Here is a 7,500-nt window from a genome sequence, read left to right as displayed (position 1 = left end):
TTATTTTATGTGCATCGACAATTAATTCTGTTTGGATTGTGATAAACATTCTGCTTCTTCCTAAAAGAAAACGTTGTACCAAAAATCCGCTTCTTTTTGTTTCAGGCACTGTCGAGCAATAGAATTGTCTGGCCGCGCCTGTTGTTCAATCTGTAATGTCTTTAGGTTTGAGAATATTCTACCGTTATTGTCATGCGTACTTACAACGTCGCTAAAATGTGACATTATTTGCAATGTCACTTGCCCTTCTTGATATCGTAAAAAAAAAAGTAAAGGAGTTTTTCGTGTACGTGGCGTTTAGCAGAATACGATGTGAACACGTATACGGCCAAGCCTTGAAAGGCCGCCCTGCATGTGCAAAGCAAATTTTGAGTCGATAATTCAAATGGGAACTGGAATTCAATTCGAGAACAGAGCCTTTTTTAAAAAAAAGGCGATATAATGACGAGTATGAAAAATTGGAGTGCCACCTCATGTTGAGGACTGTGGCAGCCAGATCTGCGGAGAGCGGCGTAGAGGGAGGTCACGTGGAGATTACGTAAGCTGTCCCGTTTTGGAGCGGGAAGTTCAAATTGAGGAGCAACAGCGGGACCAATTTTCTACGCAACAAAGTGACATATGCAGTGGAACCCGGATATATCGAACCCACATAATGAATCATTGTGTATAACGAGCAGCAGTAAAAACCCCTTGAATTTATTTTGTATCAAATTTTATTTTATATATCGAATTACCTATATATCGAACTTTCTTGTGATCCCCTTCAGATTCGATGTATCCGGATACGACTGTATTGGCACACAGAAAACGATGATATATTTCTAAACTAATAATCCATCGATCTCACGCTGGCTTATTATTTTCCTTTAGTACGCTACCTAGGCATTTCACCTATGCAGGCAGAAGATTGCCATCTTTGTTATTCGGCTTTCTTTTTTATGTAGTTTGGATTGCAATAGACTCTAGGTACTGATGTGAAATGCAGTTTCTTCCCCTTTGGTCGGTGCCTTTTCTTTGTGTTGTGACGTCAATTTATTACCCGACCAGACGAGATGTCTTCAAAGCGTCGATTTCATCGAGACGTCTATTGTAGAGTGATGTGAAGTCACACAGAGTCGTCGGTGTGAATGTGGCGTTGATCTTCCCCGCATCTTAAGATATGCTCAAGCGCAGAGTATATACGTCAAGAATTCGATCAACAAAGGTCAAAGGTCAGCAACCTTCACCTAACACAAACCAAGCTTTTGCTGCGCCAAACAATTTCGCGATGATTTTTTTTTTCTATCAAAGGCAAAGCTAGCTCCTTAAAAAAATATGATGGCCAGATAGCGCCGCAAACTTAATAGACTGAGCTCACCCTCATAAATATATTTTTTTCTCGTCTTTACTAACCTCCGGTTCCATTCACTAAAACTCGTTCAGACATTGCAGTCACATATTAGATGTGATTCAGCTCGCCAGAGAGCGTCCCGAATAATGAGTGGATTTATGTATGTTACGTAACATTGATTTCGGCGCTCGTCAACCTGAGCTACGTAGCGTGCTCCACTACGTAAGTCCACGTGTTTTATGCCAATACCATAGCCGCGAGGTTGAAATGTATCGCACTTTTGCTCGAATTTCGTGTTTGATTGCGCACAGTTGATGTGTTTTGACATATTCGAGAACTACTCGAAAAATATTCGTATTTACGAATAGCGGCTCTTCGATTCGAAGACCGAATCGTGTAGGACGCTATACGGTTCGTTATATTCGAAAATTTCGAATATTCGCCGACTCCTGCGAATTCCTGTATCATCATCGCGCGAGCGCGTCGACCATGCGGCATGTCAGCGCCCTATCACGACGAGAACGGCAATATCGTCGGCAGTATAGCTATACTGCATAATTGCTTGTACAACTGACTGGATATATAACGAACTATATAACTAGCTATATAAGTTTTCTGGATTATTCTATCAAGTTTGTCGGTGCCTTCCTTCAAGAATATTTATCGTGGAACGATGATAGCTTCACCTGCAGCTAAATTTGCTCGGATACTAAATATCCCTTATGAGGTCCGCATTATATTCAGTATTTGCATTTAATATTATGCTAAAACACTTAAGAAAGTTAAACCAAGATCAATGATATGAATTAGCTCGTTCGTTGAGCTACTTATGTATTTGTTCGCATATGCCACGGGCTCCGGTAAACTGTACGTAACGTTTTCTGGAACTGGGTTACGGTATTATTCAAGTAGTTCATTCTGTTTTGTTGTAATGAGCGTTTACGACGGTTTAATCAGGGATCCAAGCAACTCGTTCGGCCTCGCCGGCGTAATCAAACCCAGTCGTAACCTTTTAGTGCCACGACGTTTGCTGTTTTCCTAGAGATCTGTTGCGTCTATTTCGCAGACGTCAGCACGAACGGGGGAGATAGAGAGACTGTAAAATCTTGCGCACAGCAAACAGAACTCGTTTTACCGCGAAATTTCAAGACACGCGCAAGCTGAACACTATACTCCCACTGCTCGAGCTCTGGTAGCTTCCAGGCTCGTATTTCACACTTCCCATAACGTTAATCCTTTCGAAGCCAGTCGCAACAATAAAAAAAGCTTATATTTAGTGTACGTACGCGTTTTCACATGAACGTGTTGGCGGAATTCCGTCACGTAAGCCCGAACAGCAACTCTGCTGGAGATATCTGGTGACACGGCGCTCAAACTACAGAATTCGCTTTAATGGCCTCCCGTTATACGACACTTCTTAACGGGAGGAAAAAGAAAGTATAGTATTAGAAAGTTTCTGTCGCTTCGTGACCTCTTACGTCTGTGGATAATAGGGCGCTGGCACAGAATTTAATAAGAGCCTTACGGCTGCTTGGTTGAGTGAAGCCCCACCAGACGTCGCCACGAGCGCTGCTGGTGGCGACGCAGCGCTCGTGATTAGCGCAAGCAGGCTAGGTGAATATTTGTCGCCGTCCAGTTTTGAAGTGTTTATGCTACTTGAAGCCATCATCGATAATCATCATCATTCACGCTGTTCAGCCGTTCGCGTTGGAACGCTCACGCCATGAACGCATGCGTACCAGCCGCAGCGCTGCATTGTTATTGGGAAAAGCTCGTTGTGTTACTAACAGCGAGCACTGACATGAGCAGCCGGCCTGGTAATAGTAGCGTCAGTATAATTTACTAGCTAAACAAAGTAAGCGTTACTATGGTAGCTGCATTATCATCGTCAGCAGTCTGGTGGGCCCTGTCTCGTGCGTAATCACCGCTTCGTTGTGTCCGTAATTAGGCAAACGTATTAAAAAATATGGCATAACCCATCTCACGATAACTGTCGACGATAATGCTAAAGGCAACCGAGTAATGTAGCGACAGACAATGTTCCTGATTGGATGGATGGATGGATGGATGGATGGATGTAAAACTTTAATGAAAGTCCTGAGGTACGCGACTCAGCGCGCAATGTTCCTGAAGTCACGTTTATTTACCACGCGTAGGGGTAATTCTGAGACTTTCCTCGCTTCGGCTACAAGCCACATACTCCAATATCGTCGCACTTTGCCACGGCACTCGCTTGCCAAGGTTGTCCGTGAGCACGGAGGCAACACGACTACTGAGTGACGCCGACGCAGTGACGACGGACTGACGAATAAGCAATGCTATCGATTGAACTACGAAGGCGTGTAACGACTACGACGTGACGACAATGAGATTACTTTACTGAAGTGATAACAATGACACAACGACAGCGCGAAGACGACTGGGTGACGACGATGGCGTGATGACTACGGCACGATGATAGTCGGATGACAAAGCTGGAATGACGACGACGCAGTGACCCAGATGACATCACGACCCTCGCGAACACGTACGGAGTGGGCCATGCTATTAGAGAACGTGGACCAATGTGTTGGAGTTAGAAGGCGTGACGACGGCAGTTTGACGAGAGCGAGATCACGTAGATGGAATGATAGCAATTGAACGACCATGGCGGTATCACTGTACATAGCGGTGTGACAACGAATTCATGACTACTGCATGACGAGTGCCGGATGACAAAGCTATAAAGGTTATAAACAGGGATTAGGTGCCTCAGAAAGGCTGGCCAACGTTTCGATAGGAGCACCTATCTTCGTCAAAGGCAGATCTTCGTCGGCAAAGATAGGTCCTCTTATCGAAACGTTGGCCAGCCTTTCTGAGGCAGCTTATCCCTGTTTATCACCTGTATATCACGTGTGCTACTCCATCTGTCAGCCCCCTCTTTTGATTTTGGATGACAAATCCAGAATGAACACGATGCGACGACCACGACGCCATCACGACCACTGCAGGAGAACATACCTAGTGAACCAACAAGTACGAGTAGACAACTTAGGCTACTGGATCGGCGTAAGAAGATAGATAGATAGATAGATAGATAGATAGATAGATAGATAGATAGATAGATAGATAGATAGATAGATAGATAGATAGATAGATAGATAGATAGATAGATAGATAGATAGATAGATAGATTCAAAACGACTGATGTAAGAAAAGAATGCAATTCGCAATAAAAAAAAGCATGAGAAGGGAAAGGTGAACCACATTTCATTTTTTTATTTTTTTTTTGCTATCGCGTTACGCTATCAAAGAATGGGTCATGGTTATGTCAAGCACATTAAACAGTTGACCACGCTGCACAGAAAGAAACAAGCGCGAAAGGAGAGCAACGCGTTGCGAAATAAGACGAACGGGTTACTGCGCAACGTGTCTTTACCAGCGACCTCTCGTGTATTTGTGGCCGTACTTTTTTGGGAGCGCAGTTCGCGCTGGTGAGTACCTATGTATTCGGGCAAATGAGCCCTAAATTTATGTTTCAGACCATTAGAGTTGCATCATGTACTTGGGCCTTCCAGCAGCGCTGGTGGTGATTTGAGCGCAACAAAGGTGCTCTCGGGCTTTCTCAGAGATGGAGGTCGGTCTGTACCTGATAATTTAGTTACTTCTTACTGTGTGTGCGTGCGTGTGTGTGTCCGAAAAGTAACTGTCCAGGGAGAAAAATAAACAAAACTATTATAACTGACATTGCAGTTTCACGTGCGATATGATAGAGCGAGACCTGTAGTTCATCTGATAACGTATGTGGGATGCTCTAAAAGGACGGGCGTACGAGAACAATCCTCGCACACTGCAGGAGCTACAGACAGCCATTATACCCAGCGCATTGAGCAGATAACTCCAGCAATGCTCCACCGAGTGTTTAGCAATATAGAGCGTCGTGCGCAGACAATGTTTTCAAGCCGGTGGTGGACATTCTCAGCATCTTCTGTATAGTGATCACTGCATTGCCGCAAGTAAAACTTCACAAGCGAACGGTGTGAGTAGCGTAGCTGGCGCGGACAAGCTGCCTCTTGCGGCACTTGGCAAACGGAGCGGAGTGTGGCGCAACTGCCTCGCTAATAGGGAGATCGCGGGAGGCAGCTCGTGGGTGACGCACAGCAGCCGCCGCAGCCGCCGCAGACAGACCTCCGCTAATGCAGCGCTTTGGTTCCATACAGACGACGCGCGCTACTCTGGCGCCATATTGTAGCCATCGTCGCCGCACAGCCCACATCTTAAGGCAGTTTCCACTGCACCGTCACTTTTTGAACACCCAGTGTGTATGAGTGCGCCATTTCACGGGTGTCACCGTCATCATATGGAGTAGCGTACGACGCGTGTAAACGGCCAGGCAAACATCTCCAGCCCCCACTAAAGAATGTTTGTCTCTCCCTCTCTCTCTCTGTCTCTCTCTCTCTCTTGTTTTACGGATAAATACACAATGTTATGGAACTATAATTTATATTTTCTATAATCTTGTATTATAAGTTTCTATAATCTTCTATAGTCGCGGGCGGCGCCCGATCTTGGAGGCCATGCCGAAGAGCCGCGTGTTCTGAGACATGCGTAATTTCTGGCAAGCGGTAATGGCGGCGTTGTTCTTACAGCGAAGCTGTATATGATTCGGATCCCGGGATTGTCTCGTCTCCGTCGGCAGAACAGTCGACAGAAAACCGTTCCGCGAGAGAGAGAGAGAGAGAGAGCAAGGAGAGGAAAGGCAGGGAGGTCAACCAGACGAGCGTCCGGTTTGCTACCCTACAAGGGGGGTAAGGGAAATGAGGAATAGAACGAGGAAAAGAAGGACAGAGTGAGTACTCAGTGATCGTGGGAGGATGCACAGGGACACTATAAGCGATCTCTCAAACCGGCGCACTTCAAGTAGTGTACTAGTGTCCGAATCGCTTTTTGTGCCAGTGGCGGCTTTAGCCACGGTCCGAGTATCTTTGACTCAGAGAACAGGTCTCGAGTCCAGTCGGTTTGAACGAATTGACGCGAAAAGTGCCTATTTCTATTGGAATTACGCATGCAAGACACACTCAAGTACTCGTTTTAATTATGAAAAGCACAAAACATGTGTCGAAACAACAAGATGGATTCTTTTTGGTGAAGGTGCGTTCGAACAATGCAAAGAACGTAGCGTTCGCCGCATGCGTTTCCCGGTAAATATTACGGTTGCATAAGCTGCAGTTGCCGGGAACTGACAATTATAGCATACGTACCAGAAAGTGACGTCACTTCACTTTCATATGTAAAAGAAGAAACCGCCTAGCAACTGATTTCAATTGTGTTGTGATAGCGCTATGGGAAGGCCACGCATAGTTAGGTCTCCCGAAGAATAGCGTGAGCACGATAAGCGGCGACGGCAACAGCAACTTCAGTGTGCACAACGACGTCGTGCTCAGGCTAGGCTCTCGCTGTCCATCATTTCATGTAGTGCATTGCTCAGTCGTTCAAGGCTACGTCACGTTGGTCTGTCGAATCAGGTGATACCACAGCTTCGCTGGCCAACCTCCTTCACAGCGTGGATTGGAACCCGATTTTTTGTATTTGCTTTTGTTTCATATTTCGGAGCTTCGGCATCAAAAAGCCTGCTTTTGAGAACATTTCGTGGCGCATCGACTCGCGTTTCAAACGGAAGAAGTTCGCACATAAGCTGTTCTTACATGTATACTATCTGAAACTGGGCTTTGTTGCACCGTCCAAAATTTCGTTGTGGTTGCGGCTTTTAGCGCAGCAGATCCGAGCGAACAATGCTGTCGCATTAAAACGCCGGCGGCCGCGGCAGCTACCCGGCTGGGGCACAACGGCAGGAGTGTCATCGAAGCGACGAGGTTATAGAAAGGGCACACGACAGAAATACAGAATACCTCACAAAGACCAAAATGGAAAAAAGACCGAGTGTCGATACCATCGATCCCGCAACAAAGGTTTTCCCGGGACAGTTTTGTGCTCCTGAACCTCCAGGACGTCTTTGGAAGCGGGGCATTCCAGACATAACGAATGGCAGTGCTTCGGAGGTGGTCTTTCAATGACAGAACCCGACGTATACGCCGCCGGTCGGAACAATGCCGTGGTGGTATTCAACGAGTAAAATGTGAGGGGGCAAGGAAGCGAAGTTCCGCAGGGCGGTTGGTGGGCATGAGGAGCGT

This window comes from Dermacentor silvarum, chromosome 7 (assembly GCF_013339745.2).
Source record: "Dermacentor silvarum isolate Dsil-2018 chromosome 7, BIME_Dsil_1.4, whole genome shotgun sequence".
NCBI classification, from domain to species: Eukaryota; Metazoa; Arthropoda; class Arachnida; order Ixodida; family Ixodidae; genus Dermacentor; species Dermacentor silvarum.
Note: the sequence above shows the minus strand (reverse complement) of the source record.